Source organism: Mus pahari, chromosome 1 (assembly GCF_900095145.1).
Source record: "Mus pahari chromosome 1, PAHARI_EIJ_v1.1, whole genome shotgun sequence".
Classification (NCBI taxonomy): Eukaryota; Metazoa; Chordata; class Mammalia; order Rodentia; family Muridae; genus Mus; species Mus pahari.
In genome coordinates, this window is record NC_034590.1 from 61,521,630 (window position 1) to 61,540,074 (window position 18,445).

The 18,445-nt window shown below is 43.6% G+C and overlaps 1 protein-coding gene across 9 annotated transcripts in view; it reads left to right on the plus strand.

The window, feature by feature from the left end:
• Window positions 1-18,445, plus strand: part of Sytl2 (synaptotagmin like 2) — a 108,501-nt gene that overhangs the window by 27,728 nt on the left and 62,328 nt on the right. The window lies entirely within an intron of this gene.

Consider the following 18,445-nt stretch of genomic DNA (forward strand, 5'->3'; position numbering starts at 1 on the left):
TCTACCGTGTGTGTGTGTGTATGTGTGTGTGTGTGTGTGTGTGTGTGTGTGTGTGTGTACCAGAGAATCCATGACTTTAGACAAGATTTCCCCTCACATATTTGTTAACTTACTTATTCCTTTGATTAAGATGGTAATAAGGCTTTCTTTCTCTTGGTGGCTTTGACTCCCTGATGGAAGAATCAGGCTGGAGGAATCTGGGACATTCCTTGGTTCAGCAGCCCTGAACACTCAGCTTTATTTTCATACCATTGTATTGCACCATCTCCACTATAAAACTCTGTAAACTGCAGTCTCAACTTATGATCTCACCAAGCACTTTTGCTGGGGAAATGTGCATTTCCCCCTCAAAGTTGCTCTCTGGACAGAGGTGAGCATTCTCCTTGGGTTTATGAAGGGGATTTCCAATTTGGAGTGGTGCTGTGGCCGCATAATCCCAGCACTGAGTTAGAGGCAGGAGCATTTCGAATTTGGATTTAGCCTTGGCTACATAGTAGCACTGTCTCAAAAAACAAGACAAAACAAAACAAAAACAAAACAAAACAAACAAGCAAAAACCCCATTCAGTTACTTTCTGAAGGAATCTGCTGTGCAACCCAGAGACTTTGAGTCTGAACAGCACCCATCTTGTAGTCGGGGATCAAATTTAGGAATATGCTCTGAACTAGACATTTAGAAATGAGCCACAGTAGGGAGCCGCTAAAGGTCATTGATGGAAGCTGAAGAAGAGCCAAGGACTAACTAGGGTGCAAGCCTAGCAGTGCATCATGGTGCTTCCACTGAAGAAGGCAGTGTGGCCCATAGGTCAGGAGTGTGTACACTGCAGCTGGGCCACCTGCCCCTTTTAACATGGTTACCATATCACATTGTGAGGGGTCAGTGTGGTAATAGACACGAAGCGCTAAGAATGACAACTGGCATATCCTAAGTACGACGCAAGCCTTTGATGGTCTCATCATTATTAATGAACATTAACTATGTATGCCTAGTTTTCATTGTCAAGGAAGATGTTGGAAGGATGTGGGAAAAAACAATGTGATTTCCTAGTCTCCTCTCATCACAACACAAAACACTTTGGGACCCTGACCCTAGATTGTGTTTCCCACATAGAAGCTGAGCAATCAATTCTCTCAGACATTGAGTATTCTCTCATTCAGTGCTTTGTCTACAGGCTTGAGGGGCTTAGTTCCACAAGACTGCCTTTGCCTCAGATGACACTTGCAAATAATAGGTTGTCACTTATACTTCTGACTATAAAATGGGGTTCCTACTGTTTCCTACTTGGTCTTGACTGAAATGTTAGAGGACCTCATAGAACTCCAACAGGCCCATCTCTCACTCTCAAGGAAACAGCAATCCTGTAGGGCCACTGAGTTTAGATAAAATCATCCTACTTTTGGAAGACTTTAAGCACTATGGGAAGAATGACTGTGTTGAGTCCCTTCAGACTGTGTGGTGGCTTCTCTCTAGCATTTGAGTTGAAGTGAGTGTGAAGCTCAGGAGCTACTGTTGCAGGATTTGCAGTAGCCCAATTCTGCTGTGGCTTCAACTGGGCTCTTCCTACAGCCTGAGTTAGAGTGCCTGTTGCTGGAAGGTTGCTGTGAGAGGGTCACCACTCTTCTGCAACTGTGCTTCTCTCTGTAGTGAATGAACCCAGTGAGCCTCACAAAACATGTCCTTAGGGTAGACTCATCCATTGCCCCTATTGACCAAAAAAACTAACAAAAATGAATGCTTGATTATCTCCTATGAAATCAAAGTTAGAGGTAACATTATCTTAGTGAAATATTTGGTTTGCTGTTATTGCTTGGACTTGGGTCACTGGAGTAGGAAAAGAGATTTTGTAAGTGTTACTTGACTCACATGTTTGAAATTTTATAAATGAAACTTGAAGTTGTGTCATGAAGCCTTTCGAATAATAGCATAAATATATATATATACACATAACAATATATACACATACTATACAAATACATTCTATATACATATTCACTATGTACTCATACATACTATATATACATATGTATATATGTATAGAGATATGTATATAGCATATGTATATTATATACATATATGTATACTATACTGTAATAGTATATATATGTATACACACATACATATTATATATATATACACACACACACTAGAATTACCATAATCATCATCCTCTTCAGTAAAATGAACATGGTAATAACATTCATATGGTATTGACCATAGCATGGATACTCATCATCAAAATGACAATGACTTCACATATAATCTTGCTACCATCCTTCCAATATTCCTCTCTATCTGAATCCTTGTTAGAATATCCTTCTGTAGGAGAAGGTGCTTGATTTTTATTCCCTGGGTACCACTTTGTTGGTTTTATAGTCACTTTGTAACTACCCTAACCAGCTTTCTTTGTATAACAGGATGATTTTTATAAAAATGTATGCAAATGACTGAGAACTAAACAGAGAGAGGCCAAGGGTGAGAGGTGGGATGGGGACAGGAACAGGATAGGAACTGGGAGGGGGAAGAAGAGGAGAAGGAGCCGGGCGTGGTGGCGCACACCTTTAATCCCAGCACTCGGGAGGCAGAGGCAGGCGGATTTCTGAGTTCGAGGCCAGCCTGGTCTACAAAGTGAGTTCCAGGACAGCCAGGGCTATACAGAGAAACCCTGTCTCGAAAAACCAAAAAAAAAAAAAAAGAAGAGGAGAAGGAAAGAATTATCTCACTCTTTAGAGAAGCCTAAGCACTAATGAAAAAACACACATACACACATATATACATGCGTGCATACATACATACATGCATACATACTATACACACATACACACACAAATACATACATCCTACACAGACATACTACACACACACAAAACACATACACACTACATACACACATAGATGCATATACATCCTGCAGAGTATAGTTAATATAGTATAGTATCTTGCTTCTTCTTACTTGTGGTGGTTTGAGTGAACATGGTCCCCATCGATTCATAGGGAGTGGCATTTTTGGAGGCGTGGCCTTGTTGGCATAGGTGTGGAGATATTGAGGAAAGCGCATCACTGGGGGTGGCTGTTGAGGTTTCAGAAGCTGAACCCAGACCCAGTGTAACCCTCTTTACTGCTGCCTTCGAATCCAGAAGCAGAACTCTCAGCTTCTTCTCCAGCACCATGTCTGCCTGGGTGCTACTGTTCTTCCTGCCTCGACGATAATGGAGAAAACTTCTGAGCCTGTAGATAATCCCCAATTAAATGCTTTCCTTTACAAGAGTTGCCATGGTCTCCGTATCTCGTCACCGCAATCATTAAGTAACATTATTAGTTTTGCCAAGACAACTCTTCATGTGTCTGTTGTTCAGTGTCTACACAAAGTTTGATATCTTCACATGGGCTCAAGATGCCAAAAAAAAACCAAAAGTGAAAAATGTACCAGAAGCGGCTCTGCCTTCTTGCTCAAGAGCTCTGATTCTTCTGCTCATTGCATTCGTTTCACTGTTAGCTTCAAAGCTGATATGGTGGAGGGGAGATTTCCTTTGTTAGGGTTGATTTCCAAGATTATTTTTTTGGGTGACACAATCACATCGAGCCTGTCCCCACACTGGCTGCACTGTCAGAATTCTGTAGGGTTGACTCAACACTCAGTAGAAAGGAGTAAGGCCTGTAATTGTGCTAAGAGTAAATACTAGGATTGTTGTCTAGGCGCCCTTCCAAACACAGGTCTGCTGTTAACTTAGGTCTGGCACTCCTTTGTGTATGAGGCCTTTCCCCTAAGCATCTCTGGTTATTCTACTGCCTCCCTCCTGGCATTTTGGCTGGTATACAGAACATTGACTGTGATACGGAGCCAGGCCTGCTTGATTAAGACTCCCCGTGCTTCTGAAGTCCTCTCATCACCTTGAAATCTTTCCAGCCATTCTCCTCCCCTCCGGCCTCAGAAACAGGTCCAGATTCCTCATTAATTACATTCTTGAAGCTTGGTAGCAGTAATAGTGGTCTGGGAAGGCAGGTTTGCCGTGCAGGCGTGTGACTGGTCACAGCTCCAGAGGAGAGCCTCGCTGTGACGGACAGTGCCAGCTACCTCACAGTCACCAGTGCCAAGGTCAGATGACCTCATCCTCTCTCATCAGTATAGATACCATTCCCTTAGCCCTATATGGTCCTCCCACAATACCCACTGTGAGTGCCAAGGGAAAACCAAGGCCCAGGGACATCCACTTCCACTTCTGGGAAAGATACGCATGCTGATTACTTATGCTGACAAAGGAAGACCCACTTCCTAAGTGGAAGACTGTGCTTTTCTGTATGTAGAGACATAGATACCTTATCTTCTGTACTCCACTCTCTCCAAAGTAGTTCTAGGGTCTTGTCTTCTGCAGTGAATTTCATGAGTTGACTCATGCTTTGTCTAAAGCGCATCCTTGCTCAAAGCTCAGGCTAACCCTCACGGCTTTCTAGTTTTTGTCGTCATCCCTCATCCTCCTCCAACCACACAACTGACACTTAAATAGTCATTCCCTGCCTTTCCAAATGTATTGTCTTCTCAATCCTGCCACCTAACACCTACATAACCCTCGACAAGCTGTCTGACCTCCAATAACTCCAGGTGTCACATGATGGCAAGTATTCTTCCATACTCTCTGTCTAGCATGCTTGTTCTTAGTGCAGTGCGGTCTTCTTGATGACAGGAGCCCAGTCTTCCTGTTAAGTACTTATATCAGTTTTCCTTTGTCTAATCCCAAAGAGAGGACATTCTCAGTAGGAAGGGGAGGAGGGAAGGGAGGCATAGAAAAAAGAAAGGAGTCTATGGGGATGTAGCTCAGTGCAAAACACTGTGCAGTATGCTTAGATCCTGGCTCCAAACTCTAGCAACACCCACACCCTTGACACACATACACACACCTTACCCCCCACACTCACACTTCTCTCCTTCACTATCATCACTCTATCAAATGAAAGATGCTTAGTTTTTTTTTCAACGCTATAGCAGGTTGCCTTTTTTTCCTTGAATACTTTAAATAGATTGCCACTGAGTTTCTCTTGCTCTCATCTAGATTGGTGGGGGTGTTGGCATTTACTTTGCAATTTGATTTTATGCATATGAGGAAAAATGATTTCAGTAGGTACACCTCATTCTGCAAAAGTGGTCAGCCAGCCATGAGAATTAAAGCTGGGTCATTAGCAGCTGAGCAAGGATGAGAGCCCAGTTCTTTGTTCCTCTACACAGGGCATGGCTGGGCCTGTAGATACAGCATAATGATCACTTATTTGTATCTGCCTTTGGGGTATGTGTCAAGGTTTGACTAATACCCTCAAGTTCTTTCCTACATCGTTATGAAGGGATTTTTTTTTTTTTTGTAAATATTTAGGAAAACTAGATTTGCTGACCTGGCAACATTGTACCTCCTACCTGGACCCCAGGCTTGGAGTTTGAATTGGAGCTACATACAGAATGAAACTGTTTGTATCATGTGGCAAGTTTTAAAAAATGGGCGTTTTAGGCACTCAGAGCAACTTGGTATGAAAGTCCAGCCCACGTTTCATTCTGCAGAGTTCCATGGGAGTTTCTGTGCAGGGCAACACACACCTGGCCCTTCCTTTTGCTTTTCCTTCTTCTCCCACTGATGTGTCAGACAGAGGGTTGGAGCTGTAGCCATCTGGAGCTAATGTATGGCTGCAAATTAAGTCCTTAATCTCCACCAACTTCAGTGACTTCTCTGGAGTCTGGGTGATGGCGACTCTGCTGGGCTTTTCTTACAGTCTATGATGTGTGTGTGCCACAGTAGGGAAAGGGATTGGAAGAAGATAAAATGTTTCTTTTCTAACTCTTCCACCAAAGGCACATCCAACTAGTATGCTGCATTAACAGCCTTATTTTATCTTCTAAAGAACACACACATACTTTAGTGTTATTAGTGGTTAATAAGGCACTTTGATTTTCCTCTTGAAGATTGCATTCTTCTTGCTGCCATTTAAATTTCCAGCATTTGGTTGAGACTCTTTAGAAAAAGAAGTGTATAATTATTCCTTTTGGCTCAGCAAAAGAAAAAGAATCCCACCAAGCTGGACATCATTTTTAGCACCGAGTTGCCTTTTTGAGGACTGCGGTTAGTTGGTTTCAAATGGAAGTTTCTCGGGGATAAATGTAATGTATATTTTCAACTTCAGCAAAGATTATGTCACAGTTCTGAGCAGCTATATATGTTTTTTGCCTAATATGGTAAAAGCTTAGAGAAAAGTTACTTTCTTGCTTTTTGAGTAGAGAAAACATTTCTTTTTTTAAAAAAAAAAAAAGTTCTGGTCTTTTGAATACCTTGAAATGCACATGGTCCTTCAGTGGAACTCAGTACAAGGTCACAAACCACGGACTAGCAGACACTGAGGAACTCTGGAGAGTCAGCATAATATCTCTTGCTTTCAGGAGAGCTTAGAAGTGTGGCAGACAGTAAGTTATCAGACAACTGTTCTATCACACAAAGCCCCAGAGACCGTTATCAAAGAGATGCTAATGTGATTTGTGAGATGGGCTAGCCTCATCTTTCTAAAGAAAGCAGATATATGGAAAGATGAGTAGGACTTTAAGAAGTTCCAGGTGGACCTTGCAGTAGAGCAAGCTGGATATCTCAAAGGAATGGAGGTATGAGGTAGGTGAAGGCACTTGAAGGAATTGCATAAGGAAAGTGGAGAGGAAGGCACAGGGGTAGACACACAGGACCCAATGTAACACTGGAGGCTTGGCTGCTGTTTTCAGGCGGCAAGGAGTCATGGCTACACCTCCCAGGGAGGAGCTTTAAACTGGGGGGTACCTTAGGTTGGAGCCCACCACTTCATTAGATCAGCGTGGAAACTCTGCCAATGGAGGAAAGGTTTCTCATGGCCACATGGGTCATGAGGGGTTGATGGTATCCACATGTCTTTATAGAGCAGAGTGTCAGGGCTGGATGGGGGAGGGCGGCCATCACAATGAAATGCAGCCTTGACCTTTTGAAGGCAGATTCTCATAGGAACGTTTGGCTAAAGATTTATCACGGGGACTGTACTGTTTGGGCTAATGACCTCAGCATGCCTTTTTGCTTATTATTGCCTTTAAAGGAAAGGCCATCACTCCCTAGAAATGCTCTTTGGTTATTTTTAAACTGTGTGGTAGGGGGAAATTAGTGGAATTCCTAAGGTCATCTCCAGCTGTTTTTCTCCCAAAAGACCAGCTGAATATTTCATGAGATTTACTCATTAGGGCTTTTATCCTCCTGTGAAGCATTGTCCCGGGCCTGAGTCAGGGGGATCTGAGAAATAAGCAAAGGGGGAGTTTGAGGAAAACAGAGCCAGTGCTGAGATGCCTGCTCCCTTAGACGTTTAATAGCAACTCCAAGTGCAGTTCCGCATCAAGGTGGTCATTTCTCCTACCTTCTCACATACACAAGTGTGTGGGGGTTATCTTTCTGCCAAATGACCATTCCCTTGAAGGAGGGTTGGAATTTGAAGGTTCAGGGACCAGTTCAGTATGGCACCCAAGCAGAAGAATTCCTGGCCAAATCACCTGTTAATTAACATCATGAAACAGTTATCATTATGGGATAGCACTTCTTACTCCGGGATGTTACTGAAAGAACTTTATAGCCACCAAGCCAGGTATTCCTTAAGGCTTCAAGGAGGGTTTCAAGTGGTATTTGACATCTGTAACTATAACACTACTCCTCTTGTGTCTTAGGGACTAAGGAGAGGAAGGCTCAGGGTCAGACAAGGGCTATGTCTGTGAAGTGAAGGCAGATGAAGATGTTCCTCATTGCTTCTACAGGCAACTGTGAACCCTTCTATTGCCCTAAATCAAGAGTATCTGCTTGAAGCTCATGCTGCGTTAGAAAGTGAACAGGCAAGCTTGCATTCTCATGCAGCATTTTATTTAGGAAACGTCTTCTTTGGATATGTGGTATTATTGGCTCCCTCCAATGTTTCACACCAAGGGCGGTTGGCAATGGTTTGTTTCAAGTTCAGAGTGGAACAAACGGAGCCTTCAGTAAGAGCTTTATCCCTGGTCAGCAAGTTAGTAAGTGGGTGAGCACATTTCAAACAATTCGCTGCGGATTTTAATCTCATGATTTGTCCTTGTGACAATGCCAAACAGACTGGGAAAAGGGGGCCAGTTTTCTCTTTCACCACAGTAGCAGTTTAAGGGATACATTTAGAGGGAGGAAACTTGGCTGCACATACGCCTGAGCATTGAAGGAGAGTTTATATCATGGCTTTTAAAACATGACAGGTCAAAACACCTTTGTCTCATTAGCTCTGGAACAATGGTTGTTGTTTAAGTTAGTGTTCAATGATGTCACAATAACAGTGTTCAATTACGCTAATGAAAACACTTGTTTATCACCTGGCTGGAATAAATAGTGGGTTAGTAACATTAGCCAAGGACAAATTCTGAAGTTTCCATCTTAAAATTTTTACTGGAGATGGGGAAATGGCTCAGTGGGTCATGTGCTTGTCACCCAAACATTAGGATCTGAGTTTGAATTCTCAGCACTACATTTAAAAAACAAAACAAACAAACAAGCAAAACCAGCCAAGTACAGTGGCCCACACCTGTAATTTCAGTACTGGGGCTCAGTGATCAGCCTGTCTCGCTGAAACAGTCAAGTCAGGATCAGTGATCATGTCTCAAAACAGTAAGGAGGAAAGCAAGTGAGGAAGATATTTGGCACTGGTGTCTGGCTTTTATACACACCACTACACATACACACACACACACACACACACACACACACACACATATGTATGTATGCACATATGTGTGCACATCTGGGCACCAGCTACATGAATGCAAAAGAATTGTAACACTGATGTTGGAAATGGAACCAGTCTTCGTTTCCTTTCCTTTGCTCTGAAACATTTGGAGGTGAGGTCATTCTCGTCTAGGTGGGCAGGAAATTTAGAGAAATACTCCCAACCTTTTAGTACCTTATTTAATACTTAAAAGATTAAAACAAAGCAGAGGGAAGTCTTCCTTGAAGAGTGTAGTGTGCAAGTCAGAATTTCATTTAGAAGTTACAATAATGCTGATACATTCATTAATGAATAGCTAGTCTTTTGGACACTGTCTATTTGTTTTATTCTTCTTAGCAAACTAGTAAGATCAATATGATGCTCATTTTTGGACAAGCCTGAAACTCAGGGACACTAGGTAGCTTGTACTGTGGGATGTATACAGTCTGCATCGGTCAGTTCAACTCCAAAGAGGTGTTCTCTACTACTCCTAGGAGAGATGTAGAAGCATTCTAAGGGCTCAGTGAAAGAGTTAATGTTGGAAGATTGCAGTAGGGATATTTGTGAAAGGATGTGGGTTATAGGAGCAGTTTCATGGGGGGGGGAGATCATTCAAGCTGGGACTTGAGAGAGGAGGTTTGACTGTAAAACACACAGAAAAGGTTTTCCAGATGGAGAAAGCAGTGTGAACACCAGGTGATGATGTGGAGAGAATGAACGAGGAGTGGGTTGGCTGGAATTCAAGGGGTAGGAAGAAGCCTATAGATAAGAAAGATGACTTTGGGGCTCAGGATAAGAATGGCATTAACACTAGGATGAAGAGTCTAGATTCTGCATCAGGGAGGAAATGTTTGAGTGGTGTTATAGCTTGGTCAGAGTGATGGCTTCTGGGTCAGGATCTATTGGGTGATTCAATAATCCAAGGCTGATGGAGAAGGAGGCTGGAAGTAGAAGTGGAAAGAGACTGCAGAGGTTCTGTCAGCTGGACCAGGGACGACTGGACAAGGAGAGAAAAGTGTCCAGGTTGCCATCCACAGTTACTTTGGAGGAGGTATTTGTGCAGCAGGAGTGCTGGAGAGGCAGAATACTTACCCAGAATGTGTGAGGTGCTGGGTTTTAGTTCCACTTCTGCAAAACAAAATACAACAACAACAACAAACAACAACAACAACAACAACATTAAGCAGAAAGCAAAACGAAAGTGTAGGGGCCTGGCTAGCACACCAGGGATTCAGAGATGCCAAAGGGTCAACGGAGTTGAGTTCCTCCTGGGAGTTCCTCCTGGGAGTTCCTCCTGGGAGTTCCTCCTGGGAGTTCCTCCTGGGAATTCTGTGGAAAATGTTTCCTAGTGTTTGCAGCTTCTAGAAGATATGCCCCTGACCTCTTGCTCCAACTTCAAAATATACCATTCTAACTGAGTTCTTCAAGTTACCCTCCCCTCTGCCTTTCCTGCCCCTTCTAATAAAGACCCCATGGTTATGTTGGCTCTACCTAGATAATCTAGCACAGATAATCTCCCTATGGTAAGATCCTCAATCTCATTTCCAACGTTCTTTTTACTACATAAGGCAATGTACTTGTAGATTCTAGGAAGTAGCACAGGGTGATATTTGGGACATCACCATCCTGGGACATCACCATCCTGCCTACTACAGAGTCACAAATACATATGTGGAATATGTTATAAAAAATTTTATAATCCTCTTCTATTTTATATGCCTCTTATAATCCAGCTTGGCTGTGTGTGTGTGTGTGTATGTGTGTATCTTTGAATTGACTTGATTTTCCTCTCTGCCCTCTTTTCCCCTGTCCTTCAATTAAGCAACAAATGAGGTATCAGCTATGTGTCAAGCACCATGCTAGGTGCTGGTACACACAGCACAGTAATAATGCCTAGGTCTCTGCACAGTACTGAAAAAAGAAAAAGAGGTAGAAGCAGAATGGAGAAGTTAGTATAGAACCAGAGACCAAGTGTCACACTCTCGATTTACCACATGTTAGGGGCTGGGGGTCAAAGCCCAACTGGGAAAACTGAGAAATGTTGACATTTTAAGGATGGAATCCTCTCACCAACCTCTCTCTTACCCACACCTCAAATTTAGAAGACTTTTTAAAAAAAAATCTCTTCAAAGACCTCAGTGGTGGGGTCTGCATGAGTATGCCCATAGGAACCTGTAATTTGCTTGCTAAAATGAGGTGGGAATATAGGGGAGGGAAGAGCGTCGACTGAGGTAAGAAGAAAAGCAGGGGCAGTCACACTTCAGTCTCAAGGCAACATGGACAGGTGGAGGAGAGCTAATGGGATGCAGAGCCTTCTTGTGAAGGGGTGCTTACAGGGCACTCACTACGCCCATACATGCCATCCTTGTGATAACCCTGTCCAGTGTGTTCTGCTACCCACACAATACAGACCAGGGGACTAATCCAGAGTCCTTAGGGGAATCTCCAAAGACTCATAGAAGGTCAGTCTTCTTCCAAATGTTTTTGACTTAAAAGCAACTGTCCTTTAGGTCAAGGGCATTGGGAATGATCATAGCAAACATTGGATTTCAAAAGAATTCATTTAGAAGATGAAGAGGAAGGAGGAAGGCCTTGTCCATTGTAGGAACTGGTGTATCTTTGAGAGCATGGTTCATGGGTCGAGCAGAGATACAAGTGGGTATACTCAGAGGGAGAGGAGCCTGAGGTGGCCTAGGGTACCATAACTTTTGAGACAAAGATGCTGAGTGTTGCCGCTGTACTGGCAAAGTCTTTGGTACCTCCTTGAAATTTGTGCCTCAAGTGTACGTCACTCTTATGGAGACATTCCTTCTCGGGGTCCTGGTGTATGGTGCTGAACTCAGTGGTATGGCTTCATGGACTGTGGCCTAGGTAGCTTGCTTGCTTCATCCCTACATTCTAGATTCGAGCAGAGTTCAGATAGGGGAGAAGATCAATTAATTCAGTGGTCTCATTTCTCATTCTACATTATTGTCACCTGGAACCTGCAATAAAAAACTCCCAGATAGGGGTCCTACCACCGACCTGTTACAGGAGAATAACTTGGGGTAGGTAGGATTAGGGAAAGAGAATTTTAAAATTAGTATACAGAGTAATTGGAATTTTATATGTGTCTTATTGTGCACTGTTCTGGTTTGTCCCTCTCTCTGTTACCCACTTCCATTTCTGCTGAGCACTCCGGAGAGGTCCCTGCCTTCTCCCAGATAGGAGAGCGGGGACTTTTAAAAGGTTTTCAGGTGACCCAGTAGCTAGCTTTGGAAACCCCCCAAGTGATCACATCTGGTGAGAATCCCTCACCTCCAGCCTGGCTGGGGATATACATAACTCTCCACAAATGAGGCTTTTAAAGCTAAGCTAGTGACAGCTCCAGTTGAGTTAACTTTATGTTTCTGGGTTTAATTCCTCTCTAGTTAATGAATCAGCTGGCCCCTTCACTCTTTTCCTTTAACTGTGAAACCTAGAAAATAATTAAATCTAGGGTTGCTCTGTAATTCCTGCTTGCTACCAATATGCAGGTTTCAGGCATGCTGTGAAACGAAGCACATCTCATCTAGTGATCTGTATTTCCACTGAAACAGGATCCTCCCTGTAAAAAGTCATTTTCTTTGAGTGTTCTGGCTCCGATGTCAGGCAGCTGTGCCACCTGAAGCACTCGTCTAGCTTTTCCTCTTTGTCTCCGTTTTTCTCATCTGAACAAAGGACCAGTGAGGCTTCTCTGATGCAGCTGTTACTGTGGGTGTGGGATGTGAGCTCACTCTCACCACAGCTGACAAACAACTGATATAGAAAGGAATCTGTTCAACTCTTGATAATTGTGGAACTCTTTAGCCAGTCATCGGCCATTTCTGACCTACTAGGAACCTTCTATAGTGATCCCAGACACGGTCAGGCAGAACAGCACGGTGGGTGGGGACAGCTTAGAAAATGCACACTTCTGCACATCAATACCTTCTGTTGAACTGGATGCTCTGAGCGTGATCCCTGGGACCCGAGTGGTGGAAGGAGAGACCCGACTCCCACAGGTTGTCTTCTGATCTCCACGTGTGTGCCTCGGAGTGCTCATGGCCGTCCACATGCATGCACACCACACTGTTTAAAAATATAAACTCTATCATCATCTGCGAACTGAACTAGGAGCACTGGGAGGGGCGGCAGGAGCTGAGTCCAATAATCATGCTGAGGCTGGAGCACCAGCGTACCAAGGGTATAAACTGCTCACCGGAAAGATCTCCAAATAAAAGCCAAAACAAGTACCCAACCCAGCAGGTACACAGATGTCAACATAGGAACAAGTCCTGCGGCTCCTCTAAAAGATCGTTGCTCCTTCACAATAAATTTAAAAATACAAAAGTGGGTAAAACTGTAGATTAGGAACCTAGAAGTTTACATAGGAAAACAGCCCAGAGGTTACAAGTAGTAAGTTAATGAAGTCAATCCAGAACCTGCAGAAGAAAGCCAGAGAGCAATGAGAAAGGCAGCAACATGAATGCAAATGGGACAGTGGGATGTATGTGGTTCTGGAGGGCAGGGAGAAAGGAAGCCTACAGGTAGAACTGACAAGCTACTTCCGCCCTGGTGTAAGTGTTGGCCTTCATGCGTGCAAATGCGTGTGGTGTAGGGTATTCAGGGGAAGCCTTTCTGCGGGGAGGGAGACAGGCAGATTCTGATTCTGTTCACCCCACCCTCAGCTCTTCCTGCAGTACCTGTGGGTTTTTCCGTTCATCCTTCGATGCCACTGTGATTTAAGAAGTGTAGGAGGTCGTTAGCTTTGCATGATGGGGTGCGTAAGTGTTACTAGCAGGAATGAGGAGTGCATTGACCTGAGCTCTTCTTATTTTATTTTTATTATACTTTTGGTTAAGCACCCTTCTCTCTAACTAAGACATATTTGTCTTTGTCCTTCTTCTATTGCCCAGTGGGGGTTTCCCTCCTTTTGAGTTTTCTTCCTTAAAGTCATGGGACTGTCAGAACAATTTGCTTTTGTTCTGAAAAAAACTCATCATGTGAGAGCCGCTTGCTGACCTGAGTTTCCCTCCCCTCTCTTGGGGCTCAAGGCCTGGTCTGACACAAACAGCTTTGCAAGAAAGCAGAGGATGGCGCCTGACTCCCTTCTACTGGCAGAGCATCCTGGAAAAGAGATTCTTTAATTACCCAGGTTTTAACCCGAGGGTTGGTCAGCAAGATGATGGACTGAGGTTGCGTCTGCAAATCCAGTCTTCCTCTTTGCTATTAGCAGAAGCAGGTCTTGCTCGTGGTCTTCGATTCACTCTTCAATTTATTATCTGGACAACTGACAGGAGGAGCACTCACTCTTACAGATGATCCATGGCAGGGATGACACACAGGAAATGCCAACCAAACAGTCCACGTTCAAAGCTCTCCAGTTTCCCATCTGGGTTGCTGTTCCTGGGGTTTCTCAGGTGCCCTAGTTTAGTTTCTGCTGCTGAGAACAAAGGAACTTGGGGAAGAAAAGTTTTATTTGGTTAACATGTCCTGATCATAGTTCATCATTGAAGGAAGTCAGAGCAGGGACTAGAACAGGGAAGGACCCTGGAGGCAGGAGCTGATGCAGAGGCCATGGAGGGGTGCTGCTTATTGGCTTGCTCCACCTTGGGTTGCTTGGCCTGCTTTCGTATAGAACCCACAGTCCGTGTGTGTGTGTGTGTGTGTGTGTGTGTGTGTGTGTGTGTGTGTGTAAGGGGGGAGGGGTTATGTGACATGGCCATAGTGGGCTCAGCCTTCCCACATAGTACTCAATTAAGAAAATACTCCCGGAGACATACCCACAGGCCAATCTCAGGGAGACAAGTTCTCCATTGAGGTTCCTCCCGCCTAGGTGAATCTAGTTTGTATCAAGTTTACAAAACTAACCATCACATTGTGTGTCACCTGTAGTGTCCTACACAGAGCTTTCTAATATCTCCCTAAAGAAAGGGACACACCCACTCATCCTACACATGATTCTTAGATCCTTCCATAAACCAAGAGTCCTAGAGCAGCCGTGTGATATTCAAACCACAGTACAAACCTGGAGGCAGAACCCAGTGGATAACATGAACTTGAGTTCTTTCTCTGGAAACCAAAGCTCCGTTCTCGTGAAGTAGAAGCCCCACCCACTATCTGCCACCAACCTGGGTTTCTTTATTTCCTACAGATACTTGATATTTTTCATTCCTATGTGAGTGGCAGGTGCCATGGGCACCAGGTTCTCAGAACCCACACCTTACCTGGAAATAGGTGGGTGGCAAATGAGTAGCGCTGAGTTTGAGGTAGACTGATGTCTATTGTGATAGTCTGAGTCAGGTGCTCATAGAACACACCAGAGGGACTCCAACCTGACCTAGAGCAGTTAGAGTCCTCCAGTACAGTAAGTAGCAGTTAAGTCAGGACCCAGAAGGAAAGGATAGCTTATGCAAAGACCCAATGACAAGAGGAACTAGAAGTGTTCAGTCTGGGGTTATGAAGGGAAAGAGTTTGGAGAAGAAGTAGGTGTGAGTTCCCAGACCATCATAAGGACTTTTAGCTTCAGCTATTGGATCGTAGAACAGGATGGCAAAGCATTTTCAGCTTGGCATATGGATTGGTGGGAGCTGAGTTGTGGAACAGTCACTTGGCAGCATGTAGAACATGGGTGGGAGGCTGGACCCAAGGATACTTCAGCTCACCACTGGGATACTTCTATGAATCAGTGATTTCCTATGAACGCAGGAATATTCTTCTCACTTCCCCTCACTCAGAGATTATTATCTCCCTCATTCCAGTGCCATGTCCTTCAGAGGATGTCACACCTTACAGCCACAGCCAGTGGTCCCTTATGCTTAAGGAGAGAATGATGGTCCACTGACAGCAAGCCTTATTTTGCCACCTTGTTTTGAGGAGTCCATGTGGAAATGGGCACTGGAGAAGATGCCAGTGACAGGGTGATCAATTTTGTCAAAACAATTGGTGAATGTTGGTCTCACTTGACGGCAAAAGCCTTCTTTGGGCTCAGTCCCTGTGTTTGTAAGAATACAGGACCTACCTCAGCATCATTATGTGGGGAAGCAGAAGGAGTAGCGGGCACAGTGGAGGTATCCATGAAACACCGACTCCCTTCTCCTGTTACCTGCCCCCCCTTACCACTGCTTCATCTCAGACTGAGAGCAAGACCCTTACAATAACCAGTGCAGTCTGGACCACTTCCTCTCTGACCCACTCTTCCTGTTATCCTAGCTTACTCTGTGGTGACCAGCCCTAGCCAATTTGTGGGTTTCACTCCCATCTCAGGGTGCTTTGATATCTGCATAGTATATCTCTTCATCTTTCTCAGTTCCTGTTCAAATGTCATGTCAGTGAGGCCTACCTCAACCAACTCCTCTTATCTCACAGGATGGTTCAACTTTCTGTCTAGCCTCCTTTAACACAGCTCTGTCATCTAGAGACATTATAGTCTAATTATTTAGACTTTAGAAATTTTACAGAGCTATTCGTATGGTTTAGTGTAACCCGACTCTTGCTCGTTACATGTTACTACACAGCCAGGAAGTTTTCCTGTCCTTCTCCCTTGCTGCCTTGCTAGTGTGCACACGTGTGCTGGGCTCTCAGTCGGCTGGCTGAGGGATTGAATCAGTCACTTAGCTCCTAGCTAACTGCTGTCTGAAATAGCGGGAGCAGGCATGTGGTACTGAGGGGTCTCAACTGCCCTCTGGTCAGCCTCATACAATCAGACTGAATGGAGATTCCTGACTATTCCCCTCAGAGAAGAGGAGGGTTCTGGCCCTGCACTGCATTGGGAAATGAGAAAACTCCCCCTCTGCCTTGTTAACAGCTTTCCATAAGAGGTGCCGTTGTTTGTTTGAGTCCTTAGACATCAGGACATGCCGGCACTGGTTAGTATGCATTTTTCCCCCCTTGGATGTGTGGAAATCAACATTTCCACCTGTGGCAGCTCTTCCCATTTCTACCGTGAGACTATCAAATTTGTTTTTCTCATCCTATCCCAACTCCTGAAACATACAAGCAACCTCTTTCGGAACCAAATGGAGATACAAGGAAGGCCTCACTGAGACAGTGGTCAGTATGTGACCTAAGTCCATTTCTTTGCCAACCTTTGGGATCTGGTGAGGTTGCTATGTGTTGAAAGAAGGGAAGAATGGAGAAGACTGTGTCTTGATGACAGTGTATGTGGAAACTGATTGCCTGATTGATTCATTTACTATATTTATTCCTATTCAGAGACACAAACTAAAATAGGGACCTGAGAGCAATTATAATAGCTGGTCTCTCTCTCTCTCTCTCTCTCTCTCTCTCTCTCTCTCTCTCTCTCTCTCTCTCTCTCTCTCTCTCTCTCTCTCTCTCTCTCTCTCTCTCTCTCTAACATAACATTCACTATTGTAATTATATGTGGATAAAAGGAATAGATTTCCATATTTATTAATGAACTATATATTCACATGCACATACACATTTGGATGAAGGAGAAGGCTTTTGCATAGCTTGGCTTCTGCTGCAAATATGACATTTTAATGGCTTCTAACAATAAATGTTTGTTTCTTTTTGCCATAGCGGTGGGTCAGCCAAAGTGACCCTGTTTCAGGTGGGTCAGGTTCAAGTCTGTTACAAGAAGAACATGAAACATTAGGAACAATAATTTAATGTATTATATGTCTTACGTCTGGCTATGAAAGAAAGCTGGCTTCATAGAGATGGTAACTCTGAGCTGCTTTGAAGGATGAACAGTTTCTAAAGCAGAAAGTACATGAAAAATTTAAAAGAAACATTTGACATAATGTATTCAAATACATTTGTATATGTATCTGTATATATATATATGTATATATGTGTGTATGTGTATATGTACGTATATATGTATGTATGTATGTATGTATGTATTTGTGTATATGGGCTCTATCTCTCTTCCACACACAAAAAAACAAGAAAACCAACAAAAAACAAAAAGTGAATATCAAAGCAAACTAATAAAAGAAGATCAATAAAAACAAAAACAAAAACAAAACAAGAACAAAAAGATGCACAAAATCTGTTGGAATCCTTGGAATCCCTTTTGATCAAGCAGTCTTTCTGTTGTTGTTTTGTTTTTATTGTAATTTGAGACAGGGTTTCTCTGTGTAGACCTGGCTGACCTGGAACTCACTCTGTAGACCAGGGGGGCTTTGAATTTTGAGATCCACCTGCCTCTACCTCTGCCTTCCAAGCACTGGGATTAAAGGCATATGCTGCCACCACCACCAGCAGCAGCAGCAGCACAATCCAACTTAGAAGCAAAAGTACGGACTCAAAGGGAGCAGGAGTGTATTTTCACTGGCTAGTCTTGGTACAGGATGCAAGAAGGATTCTTTTTATATTCGATTCTTTACTTGATTATAGTCTGCAAAGGACACCCTAATGTTGCATATAAAGGAGCAGATAAAAGCTCTGGTAGACTAACTCAGTTAATGGCTTATAGCTAGCAGGCTAATGGTAGCTGTGCAGTAGTTCTGTTTTGCAAGGTCTCTATGCATAACCTTTACTCACTTGTGTACACACTTGTCTTTTCTTCTTAAAGGAGTCTGCTTTAAGAGTTACTTAAGCCTACGGCTTTGAGTGTCTAGACTTGTCAAAAGACCCCTAGGCTGAGAGTAAATTGTCTCTAAAAATCTTGCCTCATGGCATTCCTCAAATTTCATCCTCTTATTTTACCCGTCTTTAGGATTCC